General features: G+C 47.0%; 2 protein-coding genes across 8 annotated transcripts in view; one reads left to right on the top strand and one right to left on the bottom strand.

The window, feature by feature from the left end:
* The window catches only part of SYN3 (synapsin III), a 503620-nt gene that overhangs the window by 282017 nt on the left and 206482 nt on the right, over nt 1-15121 (bottom strand). The gene's annotated exons all lie outside the window — the stretch shown is intronic.
* TIMP3 (TIMP metallopeptidase inhibitor 3) overlaps nt 1-15121 on the top strand; it is a 56352-nt gene that overhangs the window by 21257 nt on the left and 19974 nt on the right. The window lies entirely within an intron of this gene.

Here is a 15121-nt window from a genome sequence, read left to right as displayed (position 1 = left end):
GACAGGACTCAGGCAGATAGGATTTCTTTCAGGTTTGGTCAACAGCTGGCTTCTAGGGGGCAGGGACAGGGACAGTGGGTAGAAGGACATGGGGGAGGGAAGAGTAAGCTTGTGGGACCTGAGAAGCTGTGTCTAAGGCTTCCTTAGTTATACTGAATGCTGCATGTAGAGGTCTTCAGAGTGGCCAGTTGATGGCTGGCAGAAGGGGTTACTGACTTGGATTCAGTTACTACTAAAATGACAGGTTTAGAAAGAGGAAATAAATTCTAGAACCAGAAAATAATCAGGTAAGTATGCTGGGATATGTGTGTGTGTGTGTGTGTGTGTGCGTGCGTGCTTGTATATATAATAAATATCTGTATATATGTATATGTACAGATATAAACATACAAGGATGTTTATCATAAGTTGTTTATAAAAGTATCCAACAGTTCCGTACCTATGCAATTGAAAACAATATAGCCATTCAAAGGGATAAGGCAGTGTATATGAACTGATATATTGGGATTGAAATAAACCAGATCACCAAGCACTTTCTGTATGATTCTATTAGGAGGGGACATATTCACAGATTTATATTAGCATAGGGAAAAGTCTTGAGGGTAATATAAACACAAAGCATAGTCATAACTGGACAGTGGGAGTTTAGGTTATTTACACAATTATTTTATAGAGTTTTGTTTGTTTGTTTACTTTTACCCCCCATCCTTTCTTTAGTGAAGCTGTATTATGTAAGTTAAAAAGAAAATAATGAGCTGGGCATGGTGGCTCACACCTGTAATCCCAGCACTTTGGGAGGCTTAGGCAGGAGGATCACTTGAGGTCAGGAGTTTGACACCAGCCTGGCCATGATGATGAAACCCTGTCTCTTCTAAAAATATAAAAATTAGCTGGGCGTGGTGGTGCACACCTATAATCCCAGCCACTCAGAGGGTTGAGGCAAGAGAATCACTTGAACCCAGGAGGCGGAGGTTGCAGTGAGTCGTGACTGTGCCACTGCACTCCAGCCTGGATAACAAGAACAAAACTCCGTCTCAAAAAAAAAAAAAGAAAGAAAGAAAGAAAATAAAGAGCATGGAGAAAGTGGGAAGCCAGTCCCATTTTGTTAAATTTTGGGAAAGTTCAGTATCTGCATTATACAGATGGCAGGCAGAGTCTTGTAAAGTTAATACTTTAAAAGAAAAAAACCAACAGCAACTGGATATTCACTACATGTCATCCTGTTGACTATTCTTTTCCCTGAACTTCCTGGAATCTTAGATAGCATTATATGTGAGCTAGACTCAAATGTACTATGTGTCTTCAGATTCTGCGAACGTTTACCAGGCACCAGGGCATCCACTGTCCAGTCCAAAGCCTGCCACTCAGAAGGAGTTTGTGGGAGAGCGAGTTCATGGGGGAGTGAGTACATGTGGCAGGTATGAAGCAGGGTTTCTGTATCCTGCTCTCCTACTTGATCCCCAGGACAGCCCTAGGAGGTTGCTGCCACTGATTTTATTCCACTTGAGGGAACCTAGAGGCAGAGACAGGATTTGAATCCAGGCCTCCAGCTCCAAACCCTAGCTGAAGGAAGCAAGCTGGAACCCAAGATGCTTTCAGTCCCTGCTGCTCTGAGCACTGAGATTTATTCACTGGAACACTGGAGTTTTGCTGATCATTGTTCTCACAGGGGCCCACACTGAAGTTAAAAATCCCCTAGTGAATAAATCTCCAGCCTCTCCTACTCTTTCCTTCCCAGTCTTGAAAATGAGGGCAGGAGAGATGAGCTTTGGCCAGGAATTCAGTGAGTGATTTTGTGTAGAGTGTCAGCTTCTCCACATTGCTGGGTGTTAGCTTACCCTGTCCGGCACCAGCGGCAAAACGAGAGCCAGGCATGGCCTATAGCAAAGCTCCAAGTTTAAATATGTGAATTCATCTGGGCCTGGACAGCTGCATAGCTCAGGCAGGGTAGAATCTGCCACCCTACCCTGTTTCCTTGAAATCTATACAGGAACACAGTTCCAAACAGCCTGGTGCCAGGCCCTGCAAGCTCCTACTTGTACAGATGGATTTTAAAACATGTGATGATCTCTACCTCCTCCCATGCCTCTGAGCTTTTCTAGGCGTCAGCATGAATCTCATGTGAGTTTTACAATGACCAAGGAAGGGGTGGTCATGACAATTATGAACTCCCTTGCTTTTACTCCCCCCACCACAATCCCTTATCCAACAAGCAGACAGTGAACTTTAAAAAATGTCAGTCACATCTCTGCCAGTGCCCTGCTTAAAGCCCTCCAGTGGCTTAATTCCTTAGCAGGCTCTAGAAGTTTCTATGGGATCTGGCCTCTGTCTCCCTTGGGCTTGCTATTGCCACACACTTCTAGCTATTCCTCAAATTCTCCAGGGTTTGTCACTGTCTCCATTGAACTTGCTATCCACTCTTCCAGGAACACCTCATCTCCAGATACTCATTGGCTGGCCCCTTTTCATGAAGGTCTCAACTCAAATGTCACCTTTGTAGAGAGGCCTTCCTTGCCTCCCTTTCCCTCCCCCCAGCCTCATTCTCTAGCCCCCCGTGCCTCCTAGCACCTGACGTCACATTAGGTTTTTGTTTTACTGTTTCATCTGATTCTTCCACCATTACTTAGGCACCAGGAGAGTAGAGATCTTGTTTGTCTTGTTTACCACCTAGAAGATACTTGAAACTAACATTTGTTAAATGCATGAAAGAATGCCCTTTTGACAGCTAGGAAATTGAGGCTTAGAGGGGTGAAGTGTCTTGCCCTGGTTCCCCAGCTAGTGAGTGGCTATGCTGAACTCAAACTTAGCTCCAGTGCGCAACCTTCAAGTGGGTGAAACTCAAGAAGGAAAGTTCTTACGGGGCCACTTAGGAGCAGAAAGCCTCTCAGGATGACATTCTTTTATGTTGATGTGAAGTAGAAAATATTTCAGAGATACAGGCTTCTGGGAGATTCTGCCATCTGTCAGATGCTGTGTTATAGCCAGCCTCAGAAAGAGGTCAAAGATCCAACCCCTGGCTGGTTGCTGTGTACCCAGGAAGGAAGGAGCAGAATCGAAGGAATTCTTTTCTACTCTCCTAGATGAGCTTTCTAGACCACAAGCAGGGGATACTCATGCTTAGACTTTAAGGGCCTTTATTCAATCTCTTTGCTTTCCAGTTGGGAAAGCCCAGGGGCAGGAAGTGACCTGCCCAATGCTACCCCTTGAGTTAGTGGTCCAGGCAGTTAGAACTAAGGTTTCCTGATCCAGCGGGAGTTCTTGCCTACCCACTATAGGCTCTCTCGGCTGGTTCTGGGAGACAGAGGTCTTTCCTTCCCTGTGTTTGCCTCATCAGCACGCCGGACTGAGCCTTCCCAGATTCAATGCTGGAGCCAGGGGTAGGGAGGGGTGTAGCGCCTGAAGAGTACATGAGCCAAGCTTGGGGAGACAGTCACATAAGGAAATTCATATGCTTCCTCTCTCATTAGAGGTCCCCACAATGGGGAGGGGAAAGACAAAAACAAAGATCTTGGGCACATTGGCCCTTACCTCCCCTTTGCCCCAGGGGCAGTCTTGAGGGTTGAAGGAGACCACCAGCCTGCTCCCTGTAGTGGACTTTAACTTGGCACATGGAACCAGCTGAAACTGGCACAATTTCTACCCTCAGAGTGTACCTCTGAAGAAGACGGGTGGGGATGAAAGAGGAACTGCTTAATTCAGCTCAGCACTTCTTAGCAGCACCCCCACCCCATTGCCGACTTCAGTCCCAAGCCAGGGAAGCTGCGCTGAACATTATTGATACCCTCTTTGATCTAAACCCTCCTTTCATCATCACGCCTGGTGGTTCAAAGAACTGCTCCCCCAGCTTACTATGCCTGTTGGTGCCAAAAGAATGCCCATAATTATTACCAAACAGTGAACGGAGCAAGGAAACATGCCCCCTTTGCCCAGCTGGCTCCCAATTGGCACTTCATTACGGCAAAGACGGAGGAGGCGGGGGCCCCTGGGCCTTCAGCATTTCATTTGCACCCACATGTAGGCTCGCTCCTTGGCCTGGGAATTGATTGGTGCCAGATGCTCTATCTAGCCAGCGTCCCCACCGCAGCAGGGCCGCCCGCCTCCTGTTTCGTGAAAAATGGCCCTGGTTTCCATCAGACCCTAATTGGACTGGGTCTGGCCTTCATTCTAGCCCAGCCTCTTCACAGACTGCTGACCACTAGTTATTCTCTCCTCCAGACAGGACAATGCTGGTCCCCGGGCACTGACCCTGGCCCAGGCAGGCCTGCCAACTCCATGGCTCTCATTTCTCACTTTGCACATCAGCGCTGGCTCCCCACACCCACAGCTCCTCCAGAAGGAAGCTTTGGGGGGACGCCTCACCATGCACTCTGACAAACCACTTTTGGCTCAACCAAACTAGACCCCACCGTTGGGACCAAGATGTGAAATGAACATTTTCCAGAGACGCCTCCTCTCCCTGCCTCTTGCTGGGCCTCTCTGCACTGCTCTGGGGTGTTCACTGCACTTGGACTGATACCAGTCAATGTCCCTCGCTTCAACCTGACCTGAAACTGAAATGCCCCGAACAAGAGTAAGTGGGACAGCCGACATTTCAGGAGGAAGAAGGTTGGTAGCCAGGCTGCTGCAAGCTTGCAAGGCCCCATATGGGTCCCAGCTAGTACTTTGCATTTTCTTTTCTCTCTTCTTGGAACCCCTTCATCCTTTTTCCCACTGCCCTCTAGCCTCTTTACTGCCTTGGGAAAGGGGGCCTCTTGCAAAAGAGTCATCACCGCTGCTGTTTACTGAGTGGTTACTTTGCAGCAGGTGCTGTGCAAAGTCCCTCAAGGCAGTCTCTCCCTTAATGCCTACAACATGCTATAAGCCTTGTTTGATAGCATCTCCCTTTTCAACGTGAAAAGAGGTTAAATGCTTTGCCCGACAGTCTATAGCTAGGAGAAACTGGAGCTGAGATTCAACCCCAGGGTTGGGGTTGAATAGATATGCAAGTTAAATGAATTCTTGCTGGAAAACACCAGAGGGATCCACAGCCCCCCCACCCCCACCCCCGCACAGCTGTGTGTCTGCCCCCCAAGGCCATGGAATCCCATGGTTGTTTCCTGTACCCAGGGCTGGGGAGCCAGCCAGTCACATGGACCACAAGTGTATCCGCCACATGTTTCTCTGCGACCCCTGGCTTCTCCCAGTGGATTCTGCAAGGTGTTTCCTGCAGATCTTGCTGACGGTCTTTGCTGGCACGTAGCAACACCTACCCAGAACACCATGATCTGCTGATCTCAGCCTGGATGGGGTTTTGTTTTTGTTTAGCCTTTAAAAAAAATGTTTTTTTCCTCAACCAGGGGCACAGGCGTGGGGAAAAGGAGAAAAATGAAGGTAAAAATATTGAATATCCCTTCTGTTTCAAAAATAACAGCTTCCATGGCTGGGATGCAGGCTGGCTAGGTTCATGTTGGGCTGAGGTTCAAGTGGAGATCAAGGTGGCAGCCCGGCCCTTACAACTGAAGCATGCCCTTCAGGAGGGTGTGGGAGCCTAAGGCAGAAGAGAGCTCCTTCATGTTTTAAAAACAGCTTTTTTTCTGAGGCTCTCAAATAATGTTTGAAATCAGCCATCCGAGATGCTCTACCTTTCTTAAGAGGGAAGATGGGGCTGGATGGTGTCCCTGGGAATTGAAAGATCCAGAGGAGAGGTGAGTTGTTTAAAGTTAACTCAGAACATTAGAGTGGGCTGATGTCCTCTGAAGAGTCTACTTGTCTATGAGAGCTGTCTTGATGATCAGGGCAAGGGGACTGGATTTTCCTTTTCATGGCTGTGACCATTTCCAATTGATATGTGGGGGTGGGGGGCAGTAGAGCCTGGTCCCCATGGAGATGTTATCCTGGAAGCATTTTTATTACTGAGGATTAGCATATAATTGGAAGATTGGAGGCAGAAGCCCTCATCTTCTCGGCATTCCTTGGAATTCTTCTGTATGTAGATTTCGGAACATGCAGAGCAAAAGACCTTACTTAGCATTAATACCAGGCTCCACCTGCCCCTACCTGGCATTAACGGCCAGTGCTCCCCTAACGTACTTTAACCTGTGAAGTTATCCCAGGTTTGTTTCATTGTTACTAATTTACTCTTGGCTGGACTGTCAGCCTGGAAAATAGGATGTTACTCCCTGCCACCACTTCCACCAAAAAAAGATAGCGGCTAATAAAGAAAACAGATTGTGGAGGTTCACTAAAATTGAGGCAAGGAGCTGAAATGATGAGCCCTCTTCAGGGGCAGGCAGGGGCAGGCATGACAGACCATCAGCATTGTCACAGATCAGCAATGTTGCACTAGTTAACAAATGAGCCCCTCTCAGTTTGAATGGTGCAGCTGATGAACCAGGTGGGATGATTAGGGGCTAACTCTGTACTTGTTTCTGTTCCTGGTTTTGGCAAGTGCAGATCATCCAGATAGATCCTGGGCTGAGAAACAGATTGAAGACAAAGCTAGAAAAGGCAGCTGAAGCATCGTAATGTCTTGCTCAAGTTTGAATTTTCAGACATGATTCTAGAACCTAGCAAACAGGGAGCACATGACAACTTGGACCATTACAACGAAGAGAAAGTAGAACCCAGGGGAAATGCATGAGTGAGAAATATAAGGTGATGGGATGGACTCTTAGATTCTAAGGTTAATTGGGATACTAGAATATGTCCAGTCCAATGTGTTCATTTTGTACCACAAAAAACAAGGGCTCCAAGAGAAAATGATTTGTCAAACTCAAATAGAAAATGAATGGAAGAAGTAGAAAGAGAATATAGCTTCCAACTCCTGGCCCAGGGCTTTTCTTGCTATTCAATACTTTCTACGTAATAAGCTTTTTTTCTTTTGTTTTCCCAAAAAGAATTATTGTACTTGGCCACCCAGAGGAGTACAGTTATTTAGTAGAGTAGGTTTGTTTACCAAATTACATCAAAGTTGGGAGCCAGAGTCTGATTTGAAAACCTGTTTTATTTTATTTTACCGTGATAACACTTAATGTGAGACATATCTGCACCCCCCACCCTTTTTCACTCTGTCACTCAGCTGGAGTACAGTAGTGTGATCTTGGTTCACTGCAGCCTCAACTTTCTAGGCTCAAATGATCCTTTTGCCTCAGTCTCCCAAGTAGCTGGGACTACAGGTACATACTACCACACCTAGCTAATTTTGTGTGTGTGTGCTTTTTGTGGAGTCAGGGTTTCACCATGCTGCCCAGGCTGGTCTCAAACTCTCGAGCTCTAGGGATTCACCTGCCTTGGCCTCCCAAAGGGCTGGGATTACAGGCCTGAGCCACTGTGCCCAGCAAGATCTACCATCTTAACACATGTTTTAACACTAGAAGTACTTAATGGATGATGGTAAAGTCTTAAGCTGTCCTACCAGCAGTAAAAATATTCCAATTAGGGAAGGTGAACTCTCAACTTTGTATACTGAGCAGTGGCTCCCAATAAATTTGCATTTATCCCCTGACAAAGCAATTAGAGAGTCATTGGCCCCCAGCAAGGCTGAGATGGTCGAAGGACATGGGACCATGTCTTAAGCAGGGAAAGACCATCCAAATCTATGAAAATATTTATCCTGGAGATGATTTTGGAAACATGACCACTCTTTTCAAATATCTTGTTTTCTTGGAAGCCCAAGATGTCAACTAGGTGGGAGAAAGCCACAGGGAGGCAGTCCAAAGGGGAATTTTTTACAGTCAAAAAACTGGCTTGACATAGAACAGGCTGACCTAGGTTAGAGATGGTTGCACACTGGGCAGCTTATCCTTGGGATGGGACTGTAGAATAAATTCCAAGGAGATTACACTGAGTGACCCTACAGGTCTCACCCAACCTAGAGTCTGTGGCCTGTGAAATGTGCCCCATGCCACTGTGCTATAGTTAAAACATGCCTAGAAGGCAGGGAGGACCCAGAGATGAAAAGGAAGGGCTTTCAATTCAGGCTAACCAGATGGGCATGCTATTTTGAGTACAGATGGGGTTTCACTATGTTGGCCAGGCTGGTCTTAGACTCCTGACCTCAGGTGATCAGCCTGCCTTGCCTTCCCAAAGTGGTGGGATTACAGGCATTAGCCACTGCACCTGGTGGAGCCCACCTTTTAATAGGAGCCTCCCATGGACAGGCAGAGCCAGAAGTGTCACATGTGGTCACTGGTCACTTAGGCAAAACCCTACCAGCCTTCAGATGTGCAGTGGAGGTGGCAGAGGGAGGTGGCTGGTGCTATGTATGCTTTGCAGATACTTTGTGGTATGGTAATTGCACTAGAGGACTCCAGTGTCCAGAAGCAGGCATGTGCAGTTTATCATTACAGCTCTTCTTCAAAGAGACAGCCGGCCCAATGCTGTGTGGGGAGAGGTGCATTCCAGGTGGCCCATAAGCCCAGAAAATATGACTCCCATCTGATACAGGACACCATCCTGGCATCTGGAGAGGGGTCTGTATGAGACCCAGAAACTGCTGGATCTACAAACAGACCTAGTTTGTTGAACAGACCTAAGGAGTCCTCCATTCAAGCTTATGTCTGTCACCCAGGGAACTGGATATTCACTTCAGTCAGAATGAACTAGTGGCCTCCTCTTCTTCTCTCCAACCAGGGTCTTTGCAGTCCTCAGCCATGTGACCTCTGACATGCCAGGCTTGGTTTGTTTGCTGTGCTTGTTTGTGCAGTTTCCATTGTCTGGATCATCCTCCTCCTTTTCTTTCCATGATCAAAACCCTACACATTCTTCTGGGTCAGCTCATGCAGTGGAACTGGCATTGGAATGCTACAGCTAGTTGTATATAGTGGGTAAGAGAGTGCACAGCAGAGAAAAACAGGGTGTAGACTCCTCTTAGGAAGCAATCAATAAGACCAAGATGGAAAAGATGTCTTATTTCACCCAGCAACTATTTACTGAGCACCTACTATGTTTCAGACACTGTGAGATGCTGCAGTTAGATACAATGGTAAGCAAAGCAAGATGTAATCCTGGCAGAATTTAGTGAGTGTGTGGGGGCAGGGAAGAAAGATGATCAGACATTACTCAAATGAATCTACGAACATATACTTATGTACACAGTAGGGCCCCTGAGAATAGAAAACATTGATTCTGTTCTAGTCTGATGTTTGCAGGAGGTGGTTGGGGGTGGCTTTACGTGACAAAGTGTCCTTTGATTTTAAATGTGAAGTATGAGTGGCAGTTGATAGGTGATGGGGAGCAGAAGAGGGTCTCATGAAGATAGAATGGCATGTGCAAAACCCCAAGGCTTTGCAACTGAGAAACTTAGACCAGGGCTGCTGATCAGATGTCCAAAAATGTATACTTGTTCGCCCCTTGCCATTTTCTTTGGTCCTAAGGCCTGAGCTCCCTGTCTTCAAACCATGGGGCTTCTGGACTTCTCTCTTCCTGCCCTTTGTCTGCAAGCTAAGGTACCCTCAACCTGGCATTGAGAGCCCTGGGGTCCACCCAGTCTGTAAGTGGAGATTCGAATCCAGACTTCACCGCTGGATGAGATTCTTAGACATTACAATAGTTATGGGGAGTTAACTCCACCTCAAAGTTCTCACCAGCTGTGACTTATACAAGCCCTTCTCTCATAATTTGGCCTTGGGAATTTTCCCTGTCTCTGCATTTCCAATGCATTTGATTGGGTGGGGTGTTTCAGATTTGTTAAATGTTTTGTAGTAGAAAGAGTGTGAGCTTTGCTGCTGGGCATATTTGGATTCCCAGCTGTGTGACCTCTGACAAGTTTCTTAACAATCCTGAGACTTGTTTTCTTTCTATACTCAGTGGAAAGAAAGTTACACATTTTGGGAGTTGGTTTTAAGATTAAGATACACTATTTATAAAGTGTGTCTGTCTTGTTCACTTTTCTGTTTCTGCCACCTGACACAGTGTGTGGCACATAGTAAGTGCTCAATGAATACTGAATGAATAAGAGGTTTAGCACTATGATTGCACAGACAAGATGTTCATAGGGTAGATGGTCTTTTTCTTCTCTATCAATAACTTCATCTCCTTGTCACACTGCGAGGCCAGGGCAAGTTGTGCACAAATAACAGGTTTGGCTTTATCATACTGCCGTTACCCACTTTGACCAAAGACGGCAGCAGTTAGCATTCTTTACTTATTTATTTTATTTAAAACAAAAGTTTCCTTAAAAGGACTTGGATCTTCTCTCTAATCATTCCTCCATACCCTCAGCGTTATGGTTTCCTGATAACAGTCTTAGGGCTTGAAGACCTATGTATGGGCTCGTTTTTCTCATACCTGTTTCTGAGTGCCCACTATGTGAGTGAGGTGATTGCAAGCTGGTGGGGAGGTACTGCATGAGCCTGGGTAGGGAACACCTGCTAAAGCAGGTGGGCCTTCCAAACTATGTCCCTGGGCGTCCACGACCTTTCAGGATGAAGCTTGTCGAACTTAAAGGTGAGAAAAGCCTACACTATTTTTAAAGCCACAGGAAGGGTAAGTTATAGGTGTACCAGGGTCTCCTTGGCATCTGTGCTGTATAAATTCCAGAGACAGAGCAGCCATCGACTCTTGTTCAAACCACAAGAAAGTCTCCTGCCCATTCCTGGTGCATTTTGGGAACAGATTTAATGTCTGCAAGGGCGCATCTGCAGGTCTAGTGTGCAAAGGCGGGTGGTCCTTTGGCTAACCGTGGACCTGCTCCTAGACCTACCCCAGAGTCCCTCAGTACTCCTAGCAAACCAAATCCCAATTAGGAGAAAAACAAAATGCTATAGATGGCTCCTGAGATGTTGCCAGCTGTTTGGGCTTCACAAATGCCCCGACCTGAAAGCTAGAAGTTCTGAGAACCGTTTGAGGGCATGGTATTTTTCTGGGCACTGCTTCAAAGGGGCTGTGGTTGAAGACCATGCTGCTATTCTGGTGGCCACTTGTGTGGGATAAAGTTTCCCATGGGCTCCTGTGGAGAGGCTAGAGCAACTCTCGGGATAGGGGGTGGTCTCAGCCCCCCTCACCGAGTGCATGTCTATGGCAGTGAGCAAGTCAGCGCCTCTGACCCTTGAGTGGACTTAATCTTTTGAGAGGTTAGTGTGCCCCTTAGACTTGGTGTTTCCTCAGAGCACAGCACAGATGCCAAGCCGAAACACCCAAGCTGAAACCACTCCAAGAGGTGAAAAGGCTTGAGAGGAGAGAAGGTATAGAGGGAGATAGAGATTCATTAAATATTCACTTTGAAGATTAGAAATGGGATGTGCACTGGAATGAGACCATTTGTGGGTCTGAGACAAAGACCCAGACTTGTTTCTAGGGGTTTTTTGGGGCTTTGGGGGCCTCCTATCAATGGACTGTTTGGGCATCCATTTGGATACATGCAATCCTAAAGTCTATGGAGCAGTGACAGAGTGTTAAGTCTTTATCACTAGCCTCAGAGAGTAGAAGCCCATCCAAGAAATGGCACTGTCCCATGTTGGAGCAAGACCCAACCTACCAAGCTGGGAATTACTGCCTGTTCTTTGTTGGACTTTCTGTTTTCTGTCTCTCCAGTGGGCCAGACTCTCCAGCCTCCAGGCCTCTCCTTCTGCTTCAACCATGACCAGAAGGGCCTTTCCTTTCTCTTTCTCTTGACTATCTCTAGTGATTTCTCTGATCCCAGCTCAGGCAGGATGTCTCCCTCCAGCACCTCCAGGCTGGCTGGGTGTGTCTCTCGCATGCTACTGTGGCTCCCTGGATATAACCATCTGTCTTCTTGTCTCACCGGAATAAAATAAGGTTCTTAAAGGTAGGAACTTTGTCCACCTGCTTATTACTGAATCCCCAAGAAATGGCACAGGATCTGAGATGCATAGTTCCTCAAATACTTCTGAATAAATAGCAGATGAGTGAATCAATGAATTTCAAGTATACTTGAGAAGAAGAAGAAAAAGAAAAAGGATTAGGAGGAGGAGAAAGGGAAGGAGGAGGAAAAGGGGAAAGAGGAGGGGGAGAATGGGAAGGAGGAAGAAGTGGGGGAGAAGGGGGAGGAGGAGGGCAAAACAAAACAAAATAAAACAAACATCAAACACTAAGGCAGAGAGGGACACAGGACCTGGAGATGGGGCCTGAAGAAACAGCCTGCCAGGCTCTTCATATTTCCTGAGAGCTTCCGCCAGCTGGAGGCCAGGAGGCCTGCAGAGGAGTCAGCAGGTCTGGCAAGGAGTGCCTTGAGTGGAGACTCCTGGGGCTAATTTTGGTGTCACCATTGACTTTCTTTAGGGTGCTGAGTCTTGGATTCCTCATGTTTTGGTAACATTTGGGTGCTGTCCTTCCGTAGACATATCAACAAGTTCTCCAGATCACATTTTTACCTGCCTCTTCCTTTTCTGAGTAACCCTATGGAACAAGGACTCCTGACCCACAGCACTCCAAGAAGCCAAACAAAACCATCCCCCATCTTCGCTATTGTATTACCTCTGGTTCCCTCCCACAGCCTCATGCATTCACTCAACATTTTTGGGAACCCTGGCCACATTCTAGGCTCTATGCCAGGTGCTGGAGTCTCACATGTAGTCCCTGCCATCTGGTAATTAGTGATGCTAGTGAGTGTCCAAGGAACTGATCGTGAAAGAAGAACACATGCTGGAAGAAAGAGAGGGAAGTCGAGCAGAAGAGAGGTGGACTAGCTTGGCCTGGGGTGGGCAGAAGGCTTCCTGTAGGAGGTGGCATTTCAGCTGGATGGGTTTTGCAGGAAGCCAAAGGTGCAGGCAGATGCGCAGGGAGGAAGCAATTCTCACCCAGGCAAGGGGTGCCATAGGACAGGTTCGTATAGTGACATGGGCTGGAGGCTTTAGAGTAACAGGACTTGAGGTGTGGTCCCAGCTCTGAAGAGCCATATATATGTCCCTGAGCTATGCTGCAAACCCAAGGGAGGTGTAGGTGAGGATGTAAATGAGGGCTGTGGATCCCATTTGTTCCTGGGACAATATGGGGGACTTATGGGAGAAGGACTGTGTTTCCCACTGTCTATCCTTTGGGACTTTGACATTTCTCATCTGACAGCCCTTTGCAGAGTAAAAGCCTCAGTGATTCTAATCATGCTTGGTGAACACTGTGGGGCAGTTGCCTCATTGGACCCTTAGAAACCCAGGTCACAGAAACACCATCACCTTTCTGACATTCGAAGTCCTCCCTCTCCAGGTAAGTTGGCCCTGAATCCAGGAATCAGCCAGCCCTGGGACTTTTGCCCTATTCCAGGCCAAGGGATCTGTACCTTTCTCCCAAATTGCTGGTGGCCCCAGGAAGAAATCAAGTGTGGCTGACTTTAAGCAGTTAAACATCAAATGCATTCATCCCAAGTCTAGGCATATACTTAGGAGTGACTCTTAAATTTGGTCATTTCATTGTGTAAAATTGAGGTTGTGGCTTAACACATGAAAGCCAGCATGGGATGCTGATTTTGTGTTGTGTTCTTTTGAGCAATCTCAAAGTTCCAGGCAGCCTGATCTTCCTGAGCGCCTGTGTTCCCTTCCCTCCCCTCCCTGGCCCCTTCATTTCATCTACAACAGATGTCAGCAGGGGCCCTGAGTGTTTCCCAGACCACTCAAGCAGAAATCCATCCTGCTCAAAAGGTGAGGAGAGCCAGGAGCTCACAAAGGTTCCTCCTCCCCTTCCCCAGGAGGTTCAAGACAGGGCATCCCCTGGACAGACCTGCCCTGGGGACCCCGGAACACAAGGCAGGCACTGAGAAGCAGGAGTGCCTGGGCAGGGAGGTTTTCATATCCTCCAAGTCTAATAGCTTTCCCTGAGATGGAAACTTGGGTTGAAATGATTTGCAGCTTTCCAGATTTTCTGAGTGTATGTCTTTGGGTTTATTTTTAGCCACAGGCGTTCATTTCTTGCCAAAAAAACCTGCTTAAATAAAACCAAGATTAATATTTTTACTTAACGGAAAGAGTTAGTCAGGACAGGCTTTGAACTGGGACTCCTTATCTTGATGGGGAGTGCATATTAATGGTCTGGCCTTGGCTTTGACATCAACAAAAAGGGCCTTTGAAATGGACAAGAGAGAAGGGCCCTGGGGGACCAGGGTAGGATGCAGGAAGAGCTTATTTGTGGGACTTTTCTGGAGAGTGGAGAGTTCCTCTTCACTCAGGCTGCTTGCTATTCCCCACCCCCAGCCCCCAGCCCCCAGGCCCCATGGTCTTGTGGTGGGAAGGGGGAGTCATCGTCTTCCTGGAAAGGCAGGATATCTGCTCTGGCTTTGCTCAGAGCCCAGCTGTGATTCTGCCTCATTTCCAGATGCTCTCTTTACCTCCCCCTGCCCAGATCAGGTCTAGACTTCTGCCTTAAATTGAGTCAGACAGAGCAAACTGAGTCTCTTCTGCAGGATGGGCTGAGGCTCAGATCTGATGCCATCTCTGGGGTGCTTTCCTGACACCCCTCCCCTGAGACAGACTTCATGTCCTCTTGGCTCTGTCCTGGCTTTCCATCCTGGTTTATATTGCTGAGCCTGCCTTACTTGAGTGTTATTGCCAGTCTCTCTTACCTCTGGCTCTTGAGTTCCTAGGAGGCTTATTTATCTCCATATCCCTATATACTTCTAGCACAATACTCAAACACCTTCCTGGTTGCTGAACGGTTGTTATCTGACCCTATGAACTGAGAATTGCTATTATCCCCTTTTGATTGAATAAGAATCTACAAGTAATCATCAGCAATACAACAGTGTATCATCTGTCTAGCTTCAGGGTTACAAAGTACCTTTGTATGTATACATTGTCTCATTTAATTAATCAGTCTAATTAACCTCAGACTCCCAGTGTTGGGAGAAACCTTAGGGAGAGTGTGGTTTTGTGGTTTCTAAGTTATTTGTTTTTCTTCCATGAAAGCCTTGCTGGGGGACACAAAAGGCTAACAGATGATATGATATATTGTTATATTGCTGATGGCAATTACTTCTAGATTTTTATTACTAATCAGAGGACGTGTGTGTGTGCGCGTGTGTGTCTGTGTGTGTGTAAGTGATTGGGAAGGGTTGTAGGTGGGTGATGAAAGGAATCTGAAGCTTGCTGGGAGCTTATCAAGGGTCCTTCCTTTTAGGTATCAGTCTTCTCTGATCCTCTGCAGTGAAAGTCGGGTGGTGCAGTACAATTATGAACTATTTTGCAACAAGTGTGAA

The sequence above is a fragment of the Callithrix jacchus genome, chromosome 1 (assembly GCF_049354715.1).
Source record: "Callithrix jacchus isolate 240 chromosome 1, calJac240_pri, whole genome shotgun sequence".
Taxonomy (NCBI): Eukaryota; Metazoa; Chordata; class Mammalia; order Primates; family Cebidae; genus Callithrix; species Callithrix jacchus.
Note: the sequence above shows the minus strand (reverse complement) of the source record. Positions and strands in the feature narration are given on the sequence as shown.